Here is a 25842-nt window from a genome sequence, read left to right as displayed (position 1 = left end):
AATAAATGACACCATTGATATTAAGATGGATACTTGTGTTGAAGCTAAAATCATCAGGATAGAGAAATGTCTTGATGAAGAAGAGCAAAAATAGTATGCTGAGTTGTTACATGAATTCCTTGAGATATTTGCTTGGATATATACTGACATGCATGGTGTAGATCCTAAGATCGTCACTCATAAAATTGTCCTAATTCCTGATGCTAAATATATGAAGCAAAAGATTCAAAAGGTTCACCCTAAAGTGGAATTACTTATTAAAGTTGAGATTGAAAAATTGTTGGATGCTGGATTGATTCATCCTATTGACTATTCCCCATGGATTTCAAACATTGTGGTTGTGGCTAAAGATGAAAACAAGATTAGGATGTGTATGAATTTTCATGATTTAAACAAGGCCTCTTTAAAGGATGACTTTCCTCTCCTGAATATCGATATGATAGTGGATTCGGTAGTAGGGCATACTTTATTGTCCTTTATGGATGGTTTCTCAAGATATAATTAAATCTTCATTAGTCCTCAAGATCAATATAAAACTGCTTTTACCATGCCTTGGGGTATGTTTTGTTGGATTGTGATGCCTTTTGGATTGAAAAATGTAGGCACAACCTATCAGCGTGCTATGACTCTCATCTTGCATGACTATATGCATAAGACCTTAGAAGATTACATTGATGACATCTTAGCCAAATCCATTCTTTGTACAAATCATGTTAAGATTCTTTGTCAAATCTTGAGAGAATTCATAAGTATAACATGCATTTGAATCCTTGTAAATGTGTTTTTGGTGTGGATAGTGGAAAAATTAGGATTCATAGTTTCACATTGTAGCGTTGAGGTGGATACAAAGAAGATAGATGCTATTGTTAACATGTCACCTTCTAAGAATGTCTCCCAACTAAAAAGTTTGCAAGGAAAGATCCAAGCTATTCATAGGTTCGTCTCTCAACTTGTGGATCGTACCTTTCCCTTTACACAATTACTTTAAAAGAGTAATACTTTCCAATGGAATACGAATTGTCATCAATCATTTGAAGACCTAATAACCTATTTGGCCAATCCTCCTATTCTTCAACCTACTGATCCTACTAAGCCTTTCCTTCTGTACATCGCTGCTTCCCCTCAAGCTCTTGTAGCCCTATTGGCACAATGTGATAAGGATGGTAGAGAATGCCTAGTTTATTACATAAGCCACACTCTACTTGATTACAAAGTTTGATATTCTACAATAGAAAGACAATGCCTTGCTTTAGTCTTTGCAACTCAAAAGTTGAGGCATTATCTCTTGAATGTTGAGATCCATGTTATCATTAAATTCGATCCTCTTAAACATCTTTTCTCCAAAACTGACCTTTTTAGATGCTTAGCTAAGTGGGTTATGATGTTGACTGAGTTTGACCTTAAGTTTGTCTCACAAAAGGCAATAAAGGGTCAAGCGTTGACTGACCACTTAGTTGATTCTCCTTCACCCTTCTCCCTACCTAATCTGAAGTCCTTTCCCGATGAATATATTTTTTCCACTGAGGTTGATGAGACTTGGGAAATGTATTTTGATGGCTTTAAGTGTCATACATGATCGGGGGTAGGGGTGGTCTTAATCTCTCCTAAAAAATAAGCTTATTCCTTTATCATATCGTCTCAATTTCTTATGTGCCAACAACATTGCTGAATATGAAGCTCTTATAGCTAGAATTAAAGCAACCTTGGCATTGAATGTGAAACATCTACATATTTATGGAGATTCTCGGCTAATCATAAGACAAGTGATAGGAATTTATCAAGCTAAACAAGACAAATTATGAAAATATGGAGATCTATCTATATCCTTGTTACAAAAAATAGATTCTTATACCATGGAGCCCGTTCCTCGAAAAGATAATCGACATGCTAATGCGATGACATGTTTTGCCTCTCTTGTGTCTCTAGAGGACCCCTTGGTAGATCTTAAATTCATTATTCACAACCTCACTACTTTGGCTATTGCTGATAATCCTAGTGATGTATCATATTGTTGCATTATAGATTCTGATGAATGGTACTCACATATCATGAGATATTTGAGTGATGGTACCTTTCCTGATTCTGCGAATAAGAATACTAGGGCTAGGGTTCACAAATTGGCTGCTAGATACATTATTCTTTCTAATATTATTTATAGAAGGGGTTATAATGGTCTTCTCCTTTGATGCTTAAACAAGCCTAAATTCCCTATTGCTCTTGAGGAAGCACATTCAGGTGCTTGTGGGGGGAATTTTGGGGGTAGATCTTTAGTTTAGAGATTACTCCAAATGGGGTATTATTGGTAAATCATGGAAATAGATTCCTTTGCGTTTGTTAAAAGGTGTCATCAGTGTCAGCAACGTAGCCATTTGATCCATGCCCCTACCCAAGAAATTCGATCTCAAGTGGTGTCTTGGCCCTTTTCTACATGGGGTTTGGATCTCATTGGTAAAATATCTCCTCCTTCATCTCAAGGACATACCTTCATCATAACTGCCACTGATTACTTTACGAAGTGGGTGGAATCTATTCTACTTCGATCTACTACCGCTGAAGTAATTTGTCAATTCATTTTGGAAAACATTATTTCTCAATTTGGGATACCTTCCGCCTTAGTTTCAGAGAATGGAATGTCATTCAAAAATAGTGATGTGAAGAAGTTTCTCAAGAAATATCATATTCAACATAAATTTTCTACACCTTATTATCCTCAATCAAATAGTCAAGCCGAGTCTTCTAATAGGACAATTCAATAAATTCTTTGAAAGGCTGTAAACAAGCATGGTAAGGATTGGCATACTCAATTAACCTATGCTCTATGGGCCTATCGCATGAGTGTACATGTTGCTATGGGTTGTACTTCTTATAATCTTGTTTATGGTGTTGATGCCATTATGCCTTTGGAGTTAGAAATTCCTTCTTTGAGAGTTTCTCTTAGGGGTATAGTGGATGATGATTCCTATAGAGATTAAAGACTTCAACAACTTGAGATGCTCGATGAACAACGTATAAAATCCCTCCAACATATTCAAGCATATCATAAAACTTTACAATAGAGCTACAATGATAAGGTTATTCAATGTTCCTTCTTAGTAGGTGATTTGGTCCTTTACAAGAATAAGTGCAATGTGAATGCCTTACCTAAGGAGAAAGGAAAATTAAGCCCTAATTGGCTTGGACCATACATTGTTGTCTAGGTCTATGGATTAGGCGCTTACAGGATAGCAGATGTGAAAGGTACGCCTCTCAAGAAACCCATATATGCTATGCACCTTTGTAAATTCTCTCTCTCTCTCTCTCTCTCTCTCTCTTGCTAGTCTTCTTTCTGTTCTTTCTCTGTATCTTTTTCTTCAAAATTGGGTAATATGTTAGCATATCTTCATTAAAGTATGTGGGATTAAATGATGTTATATTGTTTGGTCTGCATTACTTCATTCTTGACAAGCATGTTTCATTACTTTACTGTTTGTCTTGAATTCTTTTATGTAAATTGTAATTGATTTACATTTCATATGTGCTAGCATGTTATACCAATTTTTCTGTGTTAAGTAGAATTATATCATGTTGTGTTTAATTAGAGTTTATTAAATCACATTAGTCATATAGTTCTCAGGCTTAAGACATTCTTTTACATTGTCAAAGTAGCATTTAATTAAATACTTAGGTATTTAATTAAATAACACATGTATCAATTTAATCATGAAGCATTGAGAAATCAATAACATGAAAATTAAATTAGACATATATGTTCATCACTCAATATGTTACTTCTAATCTAAGCAATGCATACATTGTTTAAGCATTAAAATATAATATCCATGAGTATCATAATATATACATCAAGATCATCTCCTATCCCTAGGACTAGTAGCGGGAGGATGGTGGCTAGATGCTCCCTCTTGATCTAGTCATGGGGGTGGCCCCATGGGGTGTATCGTGATATGGATCACGTGTGACTATGAAAGGAGCTCTTGTGATCCCTCTCCATCATAATCTCATAGTATGTGGCCGCCTTTGTCTGTGATGATGCTAGGTCATGCTCTGTCTATCGTAATATCTCTCGTAGGACCTCCATTTCTGTCCAAATAGGGGAGAAAAGGTCCTCATGTCATCCTGCATTCCTTTGGGATCTGTGTGACATCCATGAGGAACTAGGAATGTGCGCATTCACGATATGGTCTGTCACTGCATTTTGAATAAGAGAATGCCAATCCTAGATAGTAGCTACAAGAAAGATAAATTTTTTATCAGTAGCATTCTATATCATCAAATCTAAACAAGTAAGATGCATAAATTAATCAATAACAGGACGCGTTACCTAGATCTCCATCTCACCAGTAGGGATTGTTGAAAGTGACCACCTGAGACTAGGACCCACTAGGCTCTCCACACTCGTATTGTCTCTGTATAGTGGGTGTGCGCCAAGGGGGACTAGGATCAGGACCCTTTATAAGGTCCTTCTTCGCTTGTAATGGGAGACTTGGTGGATCTAGGGCTATGGTATCCTCCCCGAAGTGATGAGGAATTGCATCTTACTCATCCTCCTCCTCAATCTCTTTGTCCTCCTCATCCTCCTCCTCATCCTCCTCCTCATCCTCTCCATCCTCCTCCACATCTCCATCCTGATATCCATCTCTAATTTCAAGATCATCTCCATCTTTGCTTGCCTCATTCTCTCTTGTGTTGTCAGCCTGATAATCTGAGCCCTCCTCGAATGTATCAAATCCCTCTTTGTTTCCTGACTATCTCCATGGTCTGAGGTTCCCTCCAGGGAAATCTACTGGGAAGATGGCTCTAGGGTATGTCCTCCCCCACCATGTGATGTACTGCTAGTGCGTGCCCAAATCATCTCTATAGTCTGTCACAATGTCCTGATCCGACCCGTCTGAATCTGTAATGTCAATCTCATCAATGGTAGGCCTAGGAATGGCTCCTAGCCTCAGCATCACACATGAGTGTCAGATGTACATAGGCACATCAGTAGGAACACACTATTTGAACTCGAACTACCACCAAACTCAGTCTAAGTAGAAGGGAATGACTATGTGGTTGTACCACCCCTCTAGTAGACGGTTCCTCTGCATGCTGAACATCTGCCTATGTATCCCTACCCACATGTACATCCTCAGGTAGGGTCTCCATATGAATCCACTCGTTGTCAATCTATCTAAGCTCAACCTTCAATGCAGGAGATCATCATATCACCACTCACGGGTGAGTGGATAAGAAAATACCCTAGGCTGCTTTGGAACCAAGTCGGATCTCCAATAGGCCTAGTGCAGGTAATATGCTCAAACATCCACACCTGTAGTAGCGTGCATGTCATCAAGATGCATCCCCATCCAAACACATACTCCCCAAGGTCGTGATACAGATGTGCAAGCATGCTCCAACCCCAAGAGTACACCCTCCTATGTCTATCCATTGCTCAGATACTGTAGATGAGTCCTCCATGTATATGTGTGTTGTGCCCATTAGGGCACACAACTAATGCAAGGGTCACAATCATGAGTCACCTCACTAATGGAACCTTTCCAGTAGGGTGTAGGAGCTAGCTAACCATGATACAACCCCCATTTCATCGAGTATCACTCTCCCCACAACATATACCTGTTCTCTCCTATAATCCTCCTATGTCTGGTCGGATCGATATCTCATGATCTCCCCCTTAATGGGAAGGCACAAAATGCGGTATACATCCTCAAGGGTGAACGTCATCTCCCCACAAGTAATGAGAACATCGAGGTGTCTGCATCCCACCTCTCCATCAATGCCATCAACATCACAGAATGGAACTTGATGGTCGACATAGTCATCACATCCCACAAGCCCACTGCATGTAGCAACCCCCTCTCTTCTGCTGTTAGCCTTGGGATATGCTCCTGAAGGCTCCGAAAGGTGAGACCGATGGTATGCTCATGGATGTATGGTAGTGTCTGCAAAAAACAAAACATTCTATCATCAACACTCAATCATCATTATTATCCAATCAATTCAATCATGCTATCTATTCTAACATTCATCGCCTAATCCCATGTCGCCACTGGTTTCCCCAAATAGGGACCAGGGTGCCCTACTGGGACCATGATGCCCAGGTGGGACTAGGGCACCCAGATGGGGCCAGGGTTCCCTAAGAGGACAAGGGCACTCCCTTGGAACCATGTAGGAGGACTAGGGCACCCTAGGACCCTTAGGTGCCTGAAGATGGGGCCTGGACCGGTCTTGGTGATGACATCATCATTCCTAAAAACTATGAAAGCATGAAAAATTCAAATGGAGTCAATAAAAGGTCAACTTACCTCGTCGAATGGTCAGTCGATGAGTATGGACTGGTGTAGGATCTCCATCCGCGTAGGTCGCTAGGTCAGCGTCGAGGCATAATGGCCAATATGTGGGCTCCTTTGTAGTGAATAGTGCCAAAAGTGTGAAAGTGACAAATGAAGGCATCACTTTCATATTTATGTGTTATGAACTTTTTCACTTTATGTTTTTAAATTAAAACCCTAATTTCTGTACTTTTTCTTCAATCTATCATATCTTGAGCTAGGAAGCTTCAATTCTTGCACCGTTGGTGGCGTTGGATTTGTGAGTTTGCCCTCTCACTCCACATTAGTTCCATAACGTGCTTGAATGCATAATCAAGCCTTGTTGCAAACTTTCTTCATCAAAATCTTCATCGCAATTAGTTGTGGTAAACATGATACCCTGTTTCTCCTCACTAATAAGCAAGTCAAAAAAGTGGGGGCATATAGCTACCCACAAATTTCATCACCTTTCTTAGTAAGCATTAGGTGATTTTGTGATCTAAAATGTGGTTTTGTAGGGTGTGGTTCCTAATTGTGTACTACATATACCATTGGGGGCTTCGTTCGACAACTTATGACTATATCCTTTTTCAAAAGATGTTTACTTTTCTATACTTTAGCTTGCATATGCACGTAGTCAACAGGACTTGGCAGAACAACATTTTGCAAGCTCCAGAATCCATCTTGTCACTTGCAGCTCTAGAAGTGCAAAATCAGGACATCGGTGTGGTACCCTAGTCCCGAACATTTCTGCTTAGATTTTAGACATAGGTGCACCTTTGATTTTGCCTTCTGATCTATACTTTTTAGCAGTATATCAGTTGTCCTTTGATATGGATTCTTAGATTAAGGTTTGCTTGCTTGCTTGCATTCTAGGTTAGATTGCATTCATGCATCATTCCTCTGTCTCATTTACAACAAAGGAATAGAAAACCTAAGAGGTAATCCAAAGATCTCTCTTCCTCATAAGAAGTAGCCAAAGCACATTACCTCCATAGGCTCTTTCATATTTCATGAGTGTGCATGAGAGTGGGATTAGGGTTTCCATACTGTCTCACTTTTTCCCCTACATAGTAGCATATTTCTGATTGCCCTCCCCTTGTGGTAATTCTATATTCAACCTCTCATCATCATATTCTTCTACCTCTTGATCTAAATCTAATTCAATCGAATGAATGACAACTTGTGTGTGGTTTGATACCTGCAAAGTAGTGGGGGTAGTACTTTCCTCTTGTTGAGTTGATTCTTCTAATTCTTGCATTTCCTCTTCATGAGGAATCTCTCCTTCTTGATCTATTTTTGGTTCATTTGTAGTTGGTTATTCAAAATCCTTTGATTCTACTTGTGGGACTGAATAAGGTTCACCTTTCTTTGAACCTTTGACCTTGAATTTGAACTTTGGCCCTTTTCCCTTAGATTTTGGTGAAGGGATTGTTGGTGGGACCTGCACATCTTCTTTGTTTTTGGTCCTTAATTTAGATGTTTTTCTAACTGGACCATCACTATCATCATCATCACCAGAACTAGAAGGAATTTGTTTCATTCTAATCCCTTTTTTCAACAACCATAACAAAAAAAGGACCAATTCTTTGAGTAATATACTTACTTTCCTTCTTGGACCATTGGATGAGTGGCAAGGGAGAATCAGCAATTTTTATTTCAAAGTAGGTTGGGTCCACTATGTCATTAGTATCTTCCATTGTGTCTAGGATCTTGGCCAAATTTGGGTTCTCAATCTGTTCCAAAGTGAGATGACTGAAATCCATCCTTCTCACATCTTCACAATCTGCCCAGGCATCTTCAAGTCGGTATACACGTGTATAGCTCCTTTGGATTTTATTTTTCATCCCATGAAAATAAAAAATATCATTTGCTTTCAACCTCCTCATAGTGACCCATTGCATTTCATCTTCCATATTTTTGGCCTTTGGGTTAATCAACACTAAATACTGGTGGATGGACTGGAAATTTCAGGCCAGTTTTATGAGCTTGTGACTACCTCTCATGTACATGAATCAATTGTCGACAAAGTTCCACGAGGAAAATTTTATCTGAAGGATACCTTGGTAGCATGAATAGTTCACCTGAAAAACATCCTATGCGGATATATATTAAAGCAGGAAATTGAAGGAATACACAACCAAAGAAAGAAACTCTATTGTATGATTCTTCTAAAAGTCTTTTTTTCTCTAACCCTTTATCAAACATACATTTCCAAATAGAAAAGAAGGTGTCATTAACCCTTCTGAAGTGACTTCTTTGATTATTAATTGTAAGTTGATAATAATAATCCCACACTGGCACTATCCTCCTATCACCCTTGGTAGACAAACTTGAATATTGCCTCATGGAGGTGGCTGCATACACAAGGTATGAGGTCATATAGAATTTCAAAGTTGTTTTGACCTCCTTCAGGTGTGCACATAATGCATCACTAATTTTCTCTCCCCAATCAATTTTGGTAGTCCCTTTTCTTATTGTACTCATTTAATAACACATTCAATTTTGTAAGTAATGAGAATCTCTCAGACCTTTTACTCGAGAAAGAATAGTAACCATATCATTGTATTCTTCATTAAAATAACTTCTGCGAGAGCATTTTGGCCATCTTGAAGTAGTGGAAACCCTGAACAAAGATAAGAAAATTGAATTAATCATCTTCTTACATTTTTCCTCATTCTTCTCATAATACTCCTGAGCACTGTCCTGGGTTACATCTTCTACCTCTTCTACTGAAGAACCCTTGAAAAAATTGTCTAATGTTATAACAACATTTTTATTTGCATCCTTCACTTATCTTGTATTAGGATCAAAATGATCCACCACTACAAGCACAATGTCTGGATCATGAGCTGCTACTGGGAAGGACGCATACTTATGTAACTCTGAATTGATCAAGAGTGTCATATAAGAAAGAGCCTTTTTAACTTGATAAGTAAATTCTTGCATGTCCACATGGACAATCTCAGTGTCCATGATCTGCTTAACATTTGATTCAATTGAACTTTCTGGAAACATATTCAAGTATTTATCATACTTGTACTTCATTTTCTTCGTAGGCAACTTGCTTGGCGAAGGCTCTAGCTGACTTGAAGAAGGTTTTGATTTGCCTTGAGTAGGCTTAGAGATTTGTAAAGTACTACATTCAATACCAACATTAGTATTTTGAATATTAAGAACATCAGAAGGGCAAATTTCATCAACTGGAACAAGAATCTGGAGCCAAAAAGGACTTGGGAAAAACTGGACAAAAACTTGCAGGTCGGACTTTAAAGTATGATCTGCAAACTAGAAGATCAATACTCACACATTGGACTTTAAAGTTCGATGTGCAAGAGAAAAACATCATGAGTTGCTGTAGTGTCATAAAATTGAAACCCTAGCAATTTTCGATTGCATTAGGGTCCTCATGCATGTGAACTCAAATCCTCTAGCTTGATCAAAGACCAAAGATTACTGGTCTTGATGAAACAACTTCTTCCTTGGCCTCCACATCACTCTGGTTGCACTCTACCCCAGAGAAAGGGGTAGGATAGGGGTGTGGCACCCTTGTCCTCCCAGGACAGGGGAGTGGTGCCCTTGTCCTTTTCCTATTTTGGGGTAGGACCTTCCTAGAGCATGCATTGTGGGTTGTGCAATGAGCGGGAAAACTCCCCTGATGTTGGCCTGTAATGAAATTAAAATCCGCTATCATGTATTTAAAGGGAATTATTCCCCTCATTTGCATGAGTTCAATAAGGCTGGATGAGAGGGAAATTCACAAGCGATCAAGCATTCAAGAGCATTCAAGCACTCTTTTCCAGCATTGAGCATTCTCAAGTCTCCCTTCAAGGCTAGGTGTTGCATTCAAGTCAAGGATTCAACCATTGAAGAGGAAATTGATTTCAACATTAAATTCCACACAAGCATTTCTATCAACATTGCTACTACAACCTCCCTTGAGGTGATTTACAATTCAGTCTTTCATTTACATCTACTTGCAAGTACTTTCTTTCATTACTTGGTTAATTAAAAACTAGAGTTTGACCTAAAAGGCAAACCCCCAATCCCAACCCATTTTCCTCTCTTTTCTGTGTGTAGGTTGCAGGTGCATAGCTGTACTTTTGGATTTGGGCTTCATTTGCAGAGATGTAAAAACCTTTTTCGTTTCGTGGATTTTTCAAAGGACCGTGTACATTCCCACCACGGTCCAGATAATGTTTCCTCAAATTTGCAGGGCAACTTCATCTTGGAATTTCACTACCAGATCCAGGTGCACTGCTCCATCCCGTATTCCGATCTTAAGTTATAATCAATTCTTTGTCACTTTTGCACTACATAATTCTATCAATTTCCTTTCCAAATCAAACAAGAAAGAGGGGATCAACTTAGCATTCCCAATTCATTCAAAATTCAATCTACCATCTTTGTGTGGAGAGATTGAATCTACTGAATTATCATCTCCTTCTTCCTAATGTAATGGTGAAAAGTGCTTGAAGGATAATCAATAGTGAGACTCTCATCTCTCTTTGAGAGAAAGGGTAGTTTTCCTCTTGATCTAGATAATTCACCATTTTCCCACCATTACAAGTGCATATCGGACTTTAAAGTCCGATGTGCAAGTGGGAAGAACATCATATGCAGTTCATAATTTAAAGTCCGATCTGCAAGTGGAAAACTTACAGAGGCAACTGCATGTCAGACTTTAAAGTCCGATGTACTGCTAGGGAAGAACTTGGATTTGTACATTAGACTTTAAAGTTTGACATGTAGGTTTTAAAACACAAATCATGTGACTTGCAACTCAGAGTTTAAAGTCTGATGTGCCGCCAAGGAAAAGTGATCCGACTAACATGTCAAACTTTAAAGTCCGTCCTATCAGTCAAGGAAAAAAACAAAGGATTGACAAGTCGGACTTTAAAGTCCGAAATGTCAATAAGAGGAAAGAGCTTGACTTCTTCACATCAGACTTTAAAATCCAATGTGAATCCTTTGGGTAGAACAACTCCCCACATGTCGGATTTTAAAATTTGACATGTAGGAAAATTTGGGAAAAAATAAACTCTGGGGTATTCGGATTTCAAAATCCGACATACCCTAGACAAACAAGAAAAACTAAAACCCTAATTACTGAAAAACAAACACAAATAGAAGAAAAACAAAAAACATACTTGAAGACTGAAAACAAGGAGAAAATCAACTCACCACACCTTGAACAAGCTTCCACAGAAGAAAAACCCCAAAAATGATGAGCTTGGAAGAAGAGAAAAGGGAAAACTGTGTTGGCATTTTGCATAGAGATTGCATTAATGATATGTTGTCATTGATGTCAATTGAACCGGTAATGGTATTCATGTTATTGTTGATATTGTTGTTTTTAATATTGGCTAGTAACTGGTAAGAAGAGTTTTGTGGAAGATATTGTAAACCAGTATGTTAAGTTTGTGAGTTGAACCGGTAAAACGGTGTAAAGGGTTAAACCTTTCTATGCAATGTAATCAGTAAAACCCTATCAGCTGTTAAACCCTGATAGATCAAATTTGTTGGTTTATTATCTAATGAGCGGAAATGATGAAGACAGGTGTGATCATTGTATGAGGATAAGTTCAAATATGTTTTGGCGCATTTTTTTTTTGTTTAGGGAAGGAGGATTATATCTAATGCACAACGCGTGATGAGTTACAAAGTCCGATGGAGTGGTGATCATGGATCAATTGGAATTTTCTTGAAGAATGTGAAGAGACTGTCATGATTTCTATCGGTCAAGATTGTACTGACTTGTTTGTAATCTCGATAATGAGAATTAGGTTTTTGTTGCGTTACCGACCTAATTGATTTGTATTTAAGGATGATGAAGTTTCTTGTAAAAGTTGTTGGCAAGATTGGTAGAAACCTGTTGAGTGTGTTTTTACCTAACCAGTGAATGGATCTATACTTTGTGTAAGGTAGATTGAAGCTTAAAAGGATTTGATCAAGCAAATGTAGTGCTATTCAGACAGATCAAGAAAACCTGTTGTTTTCTAACAATTACAGCAGAAGTGAAATCCCTTAACCGGGTAAGCTCTAACAAGCTTGGTTACTCATTAAATCCTCTAACAAGGTGGTCCATTAGCTTGGGTTCTTAAATCCTCCAGCGAGGTTACTCCTAATAGGGTATGGTGCTTTTCATCAAGGCATATTTGTAAATCCCTTAACCGGGTGATTCCTAATTGGAATTAGTTCTTAATAAGACTTATTGTAAATATTTAATAGACTTGGCTCCTAACAGGGCAAACTTCAAAAGAGTTCAGATAGCTATCCTCGTGAGTCTCATCTCACCGTGGTTTTTAAGTATTTGGGTTTTCCATGTATAAACATTTGTGTCAAGTGGTGAATGTTTTTGTGGTTATGATCTTATTTGTTGATTTGATTAACTTATGATAAGGCATGATAACTAGAAGCATTGAGAGATGAATAAGTTAAGTTATGATTAAGCATTGTTGATGTTTACAAGATTGAAGTTGTTTACTGCTAAGTTGTCTTAACAGCCAAACTGGTTGATGTCAAGTATTCTTATGAATATTGATCTTGACTAAGAAATGTTTACCTTGTGTGACTGAATTTGAGTTTGGGAACTTTGTATCAGTTTTTCAGTATACTGATTCACACCCCCTCTCAGTATTCTACCAGATACTTATTCTTTCATCATACCATCAATTGGTATCCGAGCATCTCAGGTCATCTTTATCTAAAAGCCTAACAACTTAAGGAAAAGATCTTGTAGATCATGATGAAGAAAGAAGGTCCAAAGTTCAACAAAGATAACTATAGAATATGGAGCGATAGAATGAAGATTTACATTAATAGTCTTGGTAGTCAGTATTGGAATCATATAGGAACTAAGTATATTACACCTACTGGAATCCTGACTGATGATAAGAAGAAATAACAACAAGAAAATCACCAAGCATTAGAGGCTATTATCAGTTCCCTGTCTGATGCTGAATATGTAGATGTTCATGGTCTTGAAACTACACTTGAAGTATGGCAAAAAATTGAATAGATTTATTGCAGTGATGAACATGTTGAGATCGCCAAAGAGGAGAGTCTACGAGGAAAGTTTGATGAAATGAGAATGTCTGGAGGTGAGAATATCCAGCAGTATGGTCAAAGGATTAAAGAGATAGTTGGTGAAATAAAGAGTGCAGGAGGGAAAGTGGAAGATGCCATAGTAATCAGTAAGGTACTGAGAACCCTGCTACCATTCTATGTTATTCAAGTTGCAGCTATTCAAGAGCTGAAATCCATTGACAAGACAAAGGTGACTCTTGACTCTATTATTGGAAAACTCACTTCTTTTGAACTAAATGTGGCAATCAGAATCTGCATTTAGAGCTTCTATCTCTAACCCATCTCTGAGAAGAAAAAGAGATACCGGCCATGGTTATGATTCTAGATCCAACAGAGATGCTGATGATGGAGACAACTTAGTGGAACTTGAAGCATTGTTGGCAAAAAGACCGCCTAGAGGCACTGGTAAATATAGAGGTAAGCTACCTTTAAAATGTTTTGCATGCAACAAGATTGGTCATATAGCATCTAATTTCCCTAATGGTGAAAATGAATACAAGAGAGACAAATTTAAGAAGTATAAGGGTAAAGGCAAGAGAGATTGTCTTGTAGCTATTGACAGTGGTATTACTGATGAAGAATCTGATGATGATGGTAGTGAAGATATTGTGTTTGTAGCTATTAAGAAAGAAATATCAGATCAGAAGGCACTACTATCTAGGATGGATAACTTTGATGATTGGATCATTGATAGTGGTTGGTCACATCACATGACCAGTGATCGTATCAAATTTCTTTCCTTGAAGAAATTTGAGGGCGGTGTTGTTAGATTTGGAAATGAATCACCCTATATGCTTAAAGGTAAGGGAGTTATTACTCTTAATGGGAAGAGCAATGTTGATGATGTCTATTGGGTTGAAGGCCTAAAGCACAATCTTTTGAGTGTGGCACAACTTAACGACAAAGGATACCCATTGGAGTTTACAAATGGTATGTGCAAAATCTTTGACAACAAAGGTGAATTGATTGCAACTGGGAAACATACCAGAGGTAATCTATTTCATCTTAATCCTAAAGTTAGCAAATGGTTGATTGAAAAAATAGATGATAGCTGACTTTGGCATAGGATATTTTATCATATAAATTTTGACAATATTGTTAAAGTAAGCAAGTCTAAGACAGTAAGATGTCTGCCTCAGCTAGACAAATTGGTTAATGCTCTTTGTAAAGAATGTCAGTTAGGAAAGATTAATTCTTCAACTTTCAAGAGCAAGTCCTTCTTAGTGGAGCACTTGTTAGATTTGGTTCATACAGATCTATGTAGACCAATAAGAACAAGAAGCATTCAAGGTGACAAATATTTCATGATCTTCACTAATGATTGTTCAAGGATGATGTGGGTCACATTCTTGAAGGATAAGAATGAAGCTTTTGGTAAATTCAAGGCACTCAGGGCCTTAGTTGAGAAAGAGATTGGAAAAAAGATAAAATGTTTGAGAATAGATCAAGGCGGTGAATTTACTTCAGAGGAATTCACTAAGTATTGTGATGAGAATGGTATCAAGCAGAAAATTTATGCATGAAGGACACCACAACCAAATGGTATAGCAGAGAGAAACAAACGGTCAGTGGTTGAAGCTACTAGGACTATGTTGATACAAGGAGGTGTAGAAAAATATTTCAAAAAGAAGCTATAAGTACAACTATCTACACAATGAACCGAGTTCTGGTGAAAAGAGGGAAGGACAAGACCCCTTATGAATACTGGTATGGGAGACCACCTAATGTTAGCTATTTTAAGATATTTGAAAGCAAATGTTTTATTAAAAGAGGTGATTACATAAGCAAGTTTGAATCTAAGAGTGATGAAGGCATATTTCTTGGCTATTCCACCAAGAGTAAGGCCTATAAATGCTTCAACAACAGGACACATAAAATTATTGAGAGTGATGTTGTTTGTGTAGATGAATGTCTTGAAGTTTCTGAAGAAACAAGTTCTAAGAAGAAGGATGAAGATCCTTGCATTTTTCTTTTGGAACTTGGAACTGTTAAATCAAAAACTGATAAAGCAAATCCTGATGTACTTGTTCAACCAGAATAAATAAATTTAGAAGAAGATGATAATGAAGAAACTGAACCTGAAGAGAATGATCATGTTACTCCTTAGTATGTGAGACTGAGTCACAGTCCTGAATAATTTATTGGGGATAAGGATGCTAGAGTACTAACTATAAGGATAATAAGAGAGAACTCTTGCATGATCTCCACCTTTGAACCTAGAAGTGCTAAGGAGGCATTTGGTAATGATCATTGGGTTAAAGCTATGGAGGAGGAGGTGGATGAAATTGAGAAGAACAACTCTTGAACCCTGGTACCCCGACCAGTAGAAAAGAATATTATAGGTACTAAATGAGTGTTCGAAAACAAGTTAGATGATGATGGTGTTGTAGTTAACAACTAGGCAAGATTAGTATGCAAACGTTATGCATAAGAAGAAGGAGAAGATTATGGAGAAAATTTTGCACCAGTAGCAAGACTGGAAGGTGTCAGAGCATTACTTGCATTTGCAGCTCATAAGAAGTCCAAGGTATACTAGATGGATGTTAAGTCTGCATTTTTGAATGGGATATTGGAAGAAGAGGTTTATATAGAGAAACCTGATGGCTATGCATTGAAAAGTAAGGAAGACATGGTATGCAAATTTCATAAAGCTTTCTATGGATTAAAGAAGGCACCCGAAGAATGGTATGAATGGCTTCATACTCATCTGATGAAGATAGGCTTTGCTACAATCAGTGATGACAACAACATTTATCTCAAGTCGGAAGGAGATGAAATATTGTCCAGTTCAGTATTTGTTGATGACATTATATTTGGAGGTAATGATGACATGAGTAATTGTTTTGTAGATGAAATGAAGAATGAGTTTGAGATGTCATTAGTAGGAGAAATAAATTTTTTCATAGACTTGCAAATACAACAAATGAAGAATGGTATTTTCATTACTCAATCCGAGTATGTGAAAGAGGTTTTAAAGACTTTCGGTATGAGTGACTGTAAACCAGTTAGAACGCCAATGGTTATAGGTTGTAAGTTGTCCAAGCAAGATGCATCTAAGTCTGTAGATGAAAAGGAATACAAGTCAATGATTGACAAATTACACTATGTTAGTCACAGTCAATCGAATATTGCCCATGCAATTGGTATTGTTGCTATATTTCAGAAGAATCCAAAGCAGGCACATCTGATGGCAACCAAAATAATTTTTAGATATCTGAAAGGTACTGTTGACTATGGGTTATGGTATCCATATGGTGGAAATTTTAATTTGAAAGCATACACAGATGCTGATTGGACATGAGATATTGATGAGTGGAAGAGTACTACCAGTGGAGCATTCTTTCTAGGAGGAAGGCTAGTTTCATGGAGTAGTAAAAAGCAGAGTTGTACTTCACAATCTACTACTGAAGATGAGTGTGTAGCAGCTTATATGAATTGCACACAAGCTATGTGGATGAGGCACATTTTGGAAGGTTTGAAGATGGAAATCTCAGAACCAATAAATATTTTTTGTGATAATACAAGTGCAATAAACATTTCTAAAAATCCTATTTTGCACACAAGGACTAAGCACATTCAATTGAAGTATCACTTCTTGAGGGAAAAAATTCAAAGTAAAGATGTTATCTTGGAGCATGTTTCTACCAAGGAGCAACTTGCAGAGATTTTTACCAAACCTCTGCCTAAGACCACTTTCGAGTATCTTAGAAGTCAATTGGGGGTTGTCCCTCTTAATGAAGTTAGTTGAGCATGATACTGATTGCATCAGTCCTTGAATTACTTGTAGAATCTTACATGGATTGATGAAGAAATGGATGTATTTAATAGGGGGATCATTAGGCTGTAGTATGATGTTGATGCACAGTGAGAGAAGAATTACATGTTTTTACTTTCACTTTGGCATTGTTGTCAAAGGGGGAGAAGAATTATGTGGTTGAGGAGAAGAATTATGTTTCTGATTAGGTGAACTAGCGGCAGGGTGAAGACAAATAGAGAAAGGTGAATACTTGGTAATGTAAACCAAGATTCCTATTCACCAATCTCAACAACAATTAGATACATTGATATTTGTATTGCCATTAATGCCAAAGGAGGAGATTGTTGGCATTTTGCATAGAAATTGCATTAATGATATGTTGTCATTGATGTCTATTGAACCGGTAATGGTATTCATGTTATTGTTGATATTGTTGTTTTTTATATTGGCTAGTAATCGGTAAGAAGAGCTTCATGGAAGATATTGTAAACCGATATGTTAAGTTTGTGAGTTGAACCGGTAAAATAGTGTAAAGGGTTAAACCTTTCTATGCAATGTAACCGGTAAAACCCTATCAACTATTAAACCCTAACTGATCAAATTTTTTGGTATATTATCTGGTGAGCGGTAATATTGAAGACACGTGTGATCATTGTATGAGGATAAGTTCAAAATTGTTTTGGCACGTTTGTTTATTGTCTAGTGAAGGAGAAAATTGGATTGCATCTAGTGCACAGTGCATGATGAGTTACAAAGTCTGATGGAGCTGTGATCATGGGGTGGTTGGAATTTTCTTGAAGAATGTGAGATTGTCACGATTTCTAATGGTCAAGATTGTACCGACTTGTTTGTAATCTCGATGATGAGAATTAGGTTTTTGTTGTGTTACTGACCAAATTCATTTGTATTTAAGGTCAATGAAATTGCTTGTAAAAGTTGTTAGCAAGATTGGTAGAAACCTGTTGAGTGTGTTGTTGCCTAACCAGTGAATGTATCTGCACATTGTGTAAGGAATATTGAAGCTTGAAAGGATCTGATCAAGCAAATATAGTGATATTTAGACAGATCAAGAAAACCTATTGTTTTCTAACAATTATAGCAGAAGTGAAATCCCTTAACCGGGTAAGATCTAACAAACCTGGTTACTCATTAAATCCTCTAGCAAGGTGGTCCATTAGCTTAGATTCTTAAATCCTCCAGTGAGGTTACTCCTAATAGGGTATTGTTCTTTTCATCAAGGCATATTTGTAAATCTCTTAACCGGGTGATTCCTAACCGGAATTAGTTCTTAACATAACTTATTGTAAAGCTTTAAGAGGCTTGTCTCCTAACAGGGCAAACTTAAGAAGAGTTTAGATAGCTATCCTTGTGAGTCTTATCTCACTGTGGTTTTTACCTATTTGGGTTTTCCACGTATAAACATTTGTGTCAAGTGGTGAATGTTTTTGTGGTTATGATCTTATTTGTTGATTTGATTAACTTCTGATAAGGCATGATAACTTGAAGCATTGAGAGATGAATATGTTAAGTTATGATTAAGCATTGTTGATGTTTACAAGATTGAGAGATGAATATGTTAAGTTATGATTAAGCATTGTTGATGTTTACAAGATTGAGAGATGAATATGTTAAGTTATGATTAAGCATTGTTGATGTTTACAAGATTGAAGTTGTTTACTATCAAGTTGTCATAATAGTCAAACCGGTTGATGTCAAGTATTCTTATGAATATTGATCTTGATTGAGATGTGTTTACCTTGTGTGATTGAATTTGAGTTTGGGAACTTGTATTAGTTTTTCAGTATACTGATTCACCCCCCCTCTCAGTATTCTACCAGATACTTATTCTTTCATCATACCATCAATTGGTATCAGAGCATCTCAGTTCCTCTTTATCTAAAAGCCTAACAACTTGAGGAAAAGATCTTGTAGATCATGATGAAGAAAGAAGGTCTGAAGTGCAACAAAGCTAACTATAGAATATGGAGCGACAAAATGAAGATTTACATTAAGAGTCTTGGTAGTTAGTATTGGTATCATATAGGAACTAAGTATATTACACCTACTGGAATCCTGACTGATGATCAGAAGAAAGAACAATAAGAAAATCACCAAGCATTAGAGGCTATTATCAGTTCCCTGTCTGATGTTGATTATGTAGACGTTCATGGTCTTGGAACTGCACATGAAGTGTGGCAAAAACTTGAAGATATTTATAGTCGTGATGACATGTTAATATTGCCAAAGAGGAGAGTCTAAGAGGTAAGTTTGATGACATGAGAATGTCTGAAGGTGAGAATATTGAGCAGTATGGTCAAAGGATTAAAGAGATAGTTGGTGAAATAAAGAGTGTAGGAGGGAAAGTGGAAGATGCCACAGTAATCAGTAAGGTACTGAGAACCCTGCTATCGGTCTATGCTATTTGAGTTGCAACTATTCAGGAGCTGAAATCCACTGACAAGACTAAGGTGACTCTTGACTCTATTATTGGCAAACTTACTGCTTTTGAATTAAATGACTATGATGGTAGTGTACAAAAATCAGAATCTGCATTCAAAGCTTCTATCTCTAACCCATATGTGAGAAGAAGTAGAGATACCAACCATGGTTAAGATTCTATATCTAGCGGAGATGCTGATGATGAAGACAACTTAGTGGAACTTGAAGCATTGTTGGCAAAGCGACTGCCTAGAGGCACTGGTAAATATAGAGGTAAGCTACCTTTAAAATATTTTTCATGCAACAAGATTGGTCATATAATAGCTAATTTCCCTAATGGTGAATATGAATACAAGAGAGACAAATTTAAGAAGTATAAGGGTAAAGGCATTAGAGATTGTCTTGTAACTATTGATAGTGGTATTACTGATGAAGAATATGATAATTATGGTAGTGAAGATATTGTGTTTGTAGCTATTAAGGAAGAAATATCAGATCAGAAGGCACTAGTATTTAGGATGGATAACTCTGATGATTAGATCATTGATAGTGGTTGTTCACATCACATGACCGGTGATCGAGAAAATTTCTTTCCCTGAAGGAATTTAATGGCGCTGTTGTGAGATTTGGCAATGAATCACCCTGTATGGTTAAAGGTAAGGGGGTTATTTCTCTTAACGGGAAGAGCAGTGCTGACGATGTCTATTGGGTTGAAGGCCTAAAGAACAATCTTTTGAGTGTGGCACAACTTAATGACAAAGGATACCCACTGGAGTTTAGAAATGGTTGTGTGGGAGAAAAAGCAAGACTAGGTTAACATGCCCTAATCCTACCTTTTGACACACATTACGGAATACGAAAGAGCCTAGAGGTATCACACAATTGGCTACTTCTTTTTGTGAAAGAGAGAGCCACGGGCTACCTATTAGGATTTCTATTCCTTTGTTGAAATTGAAAGGTAAGATTATGCAAGTTCAATTCCTAACCCTAAAATGCAAGTATGAACTAATAACAAGATTGCAGAATTGAACTTAAACAATGGAAAGTTGCAAACACAAGGACAAGACAAGAATGCAGATGCGTACCCGGAGTCAAAATTTGATTGAAAATGTTCGGGATGGGGGCGCGGGCGCCACTGTCTTGATTCTGTCCCGGAAACTACACCTGAAACTGCCGTTTTGCACTCTGGAAAACTGTCAGAAATGTTGTCTGTTAGGAGGATCAGGGCACCCAGCGCCTCTGTCCCAGGGACCAAGGCGCCTAGTGCCCCTGTCCTGGTAGGACCAGGGTGTCCCATGCCCCTGTCCTGGTCTTTTGCTCTGCAATTTGGTGTGGAGTGCTGTCTCGACCTGCTTTTCCCGGATCTGCAACCTGCGGCGTCGTCCGAGTCCCGAAACCTGCACTTGTATCTGAAAAAGGTTTTTGGGCGGCTATATAGGGTTTTGCCTTAGTCAAACCCCCGCTTCGGTGATTTCCACCTCCATGAATAGCCAAGTTGTATTGTAAAAGTAATGTGTGTGTAGACCTTGTGTGTGTGCAAGATCTAAAATGCAAGTAAGCAAACTAGAGCAACCTAGAAAGTAAACCCTAATTGCTTGTAAATGATAATGTAAATGCTCTAAATCAAGATGCAAAGTGATCTAAAGCATGAATAAATGATATATTGAAGCTTATGCAAAGACATGAAAACAACATGAAATCATACCCAACCCCCAAGGGAGAGGTACAAGCCAATCTTCAGTCGATAATCTCCTATTGTTCTTCAATGTCTTCCAAGCCCTAAATGGATGAATGGAATCGATAAATGCTTGATAGAGGGATGTTGAATGTTGTTGAAGTCTTCAAAGATCTGCTCTTTCGCTGCATATGAGGTTCCTGAAAACCAAAATCCAGATCCTTTCAAATGAAGAAAGAGAGCTCTTATGTATGAAACCCTAGGTCGCAATTTCGTCTTTTGGCCGACCTAGAGATTGAATCTCCCGCCAATTTCTTGGGGTTAAGCTTTATTTTATGATTGGATCGCGCTCCTAAAATTTTGGGAAAAATGTCCGAGACTGTGTGCACTCCGGGCGCCATGGTCCCGACAACTTTTCACCAAATTTTCAGGGCTGTCAGATATGATGATTTTAGAGAGAATCCCGAAGTTACAGGTGATTTCGAAATGTTTTGACCCCCGAAATCAAGCCCCCAAGTTCAAAATAGGACTTAATTAGGGTTTTTGATTAGATGATGTATTGGAGGAATAACATGAAAAGGGGCACACTTTAATGAAAGGGCTCGACTTTATGATGTGAAGGATGATGAAATAGGACCTTAGACCTAATTAATTTGATTAATTAAGTGCTAAAGGAGAAATGCAATGCAAAATGTAAAATGCACCAAGGCGGGTGCTAAACTAGGTGTGAAATTGTACCATCCTAGCAAGTGCGTACAATTTACGATGCTACAATGGTATATGCAAAATCTTTGACAACAAAGGTGAATTGATTGCAAGTGGGAAACATACCAGAGGTAATCTATTTCATCTTAATCCTAAAGTTAACAACTGTTTAATTACAAAAATAGATGATAGTTGGCTTTGGCATGAGAGTTTTTTTCATATAAATTTTAACAATATTGTTAAAGTAAGCAAGTCTAAGACAGTAAGAGGTCTACCTCAGCTAAACAAACCGGTTAATGCTCTTTGTAAAAAAAGTCAGTTAGGAAAGATGACTTCTTCAACTTTCAAGAGCAAGTCCTTCTCAGTGGAGCACTTGTTAGATTTGGTTCATATAGATCTATGTGGACCAATAAGAACAAGAAGCATTCAAGGTGATAGATATTTCATGATCTTCACTGATAATTGTTCAAGGATGATGTGGCTCACATTCTTGAAGGATAAGAATGAAGATTTTGGTAAATTCAAGGCTTTCAAGGCCTTAGCTGAGAAAGAGAGTTGCAAAAAGATAAAATGTCTGAGAACAGATCAAGGTAGTGAATTTACTTATGAGGAATTCACTAAGTATTGTGATGAGAATGGTATCAAGCGGTAGCTTTTTGCACGAAGGACACCACAATAGAATGGTATAGCAGAGAGAAACAATCGGTCAGTGGTTGAAGCTGCTAGGACTATATTGATACAAGGAGGTGTAGCAAAAATATTTTGGATAGAAGCTATAAGTACAACTGTCTACACAATGAAACGAGTTCTGGTGAAAAGAGGTAAGGACAAGACCCCTTACGAATACTGGTATGGGAGATCACTTGATGTTAGCTATTTTAAGATATTTGGAAGCAAATGTTTTATTAAAAGAGGTGATTACATAAGCAAGTTTGAAGCTAAGAGTCTTCATTTTCCTAGTTTCATTTATGTCAACCGGTAATCTGCTAAACCGGTATTACTCTAAGTTACCAACTGGTAATCTGTTTAATAGTCAAACCGATATTACTCTGAGTTACCAACCGGTAATTGGTAAAGTTGTATAAACCGGTAATACTCTGTGATGAGTTATCAATTGGTATATCTTTGTGATGAGTTACCATCCACTGACTCTTTGACGGTTAGTTTGTGCTGTGTTTGTTGGCAATATTGCATTATAACAGACAATGAAAGATTGTTGGCATTTCAATAAGGATATTGAGAAGGTTGTTTATGATTATGGACATAACTGATTAAAGATGTTTTACTATCTTGATATTATTATTTTATCATTGATGTCAAGAAATTGATTTTCTAATTCAGTATGATGTTGTCATATCTTGAAAAGTATGATATGAAGATTATAAAGAAGTCGGTAAAAGATATAGGAAATAATATGATGAATAAAGGGATGAATAAGGTATTCAATGGGCAACTACTACCGAGTCAGACAATGATGAGATCATGAAGTTTTAGATTGTTTTAACATCATACATATGTTGTAAAATGTAAAGGTTAATACTATACTATGTTATCAAGCAATGAACCTAGTCTAAAAACCCTAAGGAACCTAGTCGGTAAACCCTAAGGTTATCGCTATCGGTTAATGAAGGCAGAATGTCTACCGAGTGAAGTTTAGTATTTACCAAGCTACAGCCGAGCTATAACAAAATGCATTAAATGTTTACATGTGATATTTAATGAAAGAAGCTGATGAGCTGGAGCAAATTAAATGATTGGTAAGCCGTGTATGAAGATTGTTAAAGAATCTATGGTAAAGAAAGATCGACAGGAAGATCTACAGCTCAGATTGAACCGTAATACTCTAACACAAGTTCCAAGGTGAAAATGCAAGTTCCAAGGCAGGGTAAAACATTTTCAGATCAAAGAATACATTGAACCTGGACAAGACTGAAGATATGATGGCTATGATTGATCATGGGAAATGTGATCAATGAGATTAAGCGGTTAGAAGATTGTTTATAAATAGGAAACTATTGATAAACAATGTATGCGGGCAAGTGTATGCACAGGGATGCTACATAGTGATTACTGAGCACAGAAGCTTGAAGACCTGTTTTGATAAGAGAGTGTAGAGCCTAGCAGATAGACAAGATTAGTTCTATGTCTAGATTGTATCGAACAAATAGGAATCTGCTTTAGCATTTTTAGATGTGAAGTTGCAGACATATCTTTATTACTGTTATTTTGAGAAGTAGCAGAAAATCTCTTAACCGAGTGGACTTAACAATCTTATTTGTAAAATCCTCTAGCAAGGTGACATTCTAATTGAATGTTTGAAATCCTTTGACAAGGTCACTTGTAACAAAGTGAAGATCCTAACAGATCTGAGGGAAATCCCTTAACCGGGTCACATCTAGCAATGTGTTTGTAATCTTTAATAGGATTTGCTTTTAACCGAGCATACTCTAGAAGAATATATTTCTTAGTGGGTTCGAAATCCCATAGTGGTTTTTCCCTATTTGGGTTTCCACGTTAAATCTGGTGTTATGAGGTTTATATTGTTCATATGCTTTTGAGTTTGCATGTTTGACAGTTTTGGTTATATGACTGATATATATGTTACCGAGGTTGAATCTGATGTTTTTATGGATGATTAAGTTTGTATGATTCACCCCCCCTTATCTTGTTGGCTATTGGATTTGTACTTATATTAAGTATCAGAACTATCAATTGGTATCAGAGCTTTGGACTCCAAAAGGAAAGTTTAAAGGCACTTGAGTTAAAGATCCAAAGATGTATAAGAGGGATGCACCAAAGCTGAACAAGTCAAGTTTCTCTACATGGCAGAAAAGGATGAAGCTACATCTATCAGGAATTGGAGAATATGCCGTCTATTATCTGGAGAATGATTTCATCACACCGAGCACCTATCCATTGACTATGGAAGAGATAAAGGCAAAACAAGAACATATTCAAGCAATGATTGAAATAACATCTGCATTGACTGACTCAGAGTTTAATGATCTAGAAGGATGTACTGATGCAAAGGCAATGTGGACTAAGCTCATATCTGTATATGGAGGAGATGAACATGTTCAAAGAGCAAAAGTGGATAGTTTAAGAGGACAACTTGAATCTATGAGGATGAGTGAAAGTGAGAACATAACCCAGTATAGTACAAGACTAAAGGAGATTGTAAATCAAATCAAAGGAGCAGGAGGAACTATTGAAGAAAAGGATGTGAAAAGTAAGTTGTTAAGAACCCTTCTACCTGCCTATGCAATCCGAGTCTCTGCAATCAATGAATTGAGTTCTGTACCCAATATGCCAGTTTCCTTGGATGCTACTATTGGTAAGCTACATGCATTTGAGTTAAGTAATTTTGATAACAGTGGGTCATCGGTAAATAAAGTTGAATCTGCATTTAGTTCTTTTCATATTGGTGAATTTGATGATTACAATGAAAGAAAGTATAAGTACTTTGAAGGAGATCACAATGGAGCAAGTGAAAGATTTCAAAAGAACATGGAAGAAGTACATAAACTATATGAAGAAATCAAAAAGCAAGAAGAGTTTGAAGCACTATTGGCCAAAAGGTTACCGAGAGGCAAAGGTAAGTATAAAGGAAAACTACCTTTGAAATATTTCAATTGTGATAAGATTGGACATATGGCTTCTAACTGTCCTAACAAAGATTTTACTGAAAAGAGAGATTACCAAGATGACAGATAGAAAGATAACCATTACAGAGGACACCGAGACTTCAGAAGAAGAGATAGAAAGACATGCTTAATAGCTGATGAGGAATCTGACGATGATAAATTAGATGAGACTGATACAGAGGAAGTTATTTATGTGGCTATCAACGATGGATCAGATGAAAAAAGGTA

Source organism: Cryptomeria japonica, chromosome 10 (genome assembly GCF_030272615.1).
Source record: "Cryptomeria japonica chromosome 10, Sugi_1.0, whole genome shotgun sequence".
In the NCBI taxonomy this organism is placed as follows: domain Eukaryota; kingdom Viridiplantae; phylum Streptophyta; class Pinopsida; order Cupressales; family Cupressaceae; genus Cryptomeria; species Cryptomeria japonica.
This window is presented reverse-complemented; position numbering follows the sequence as displayed.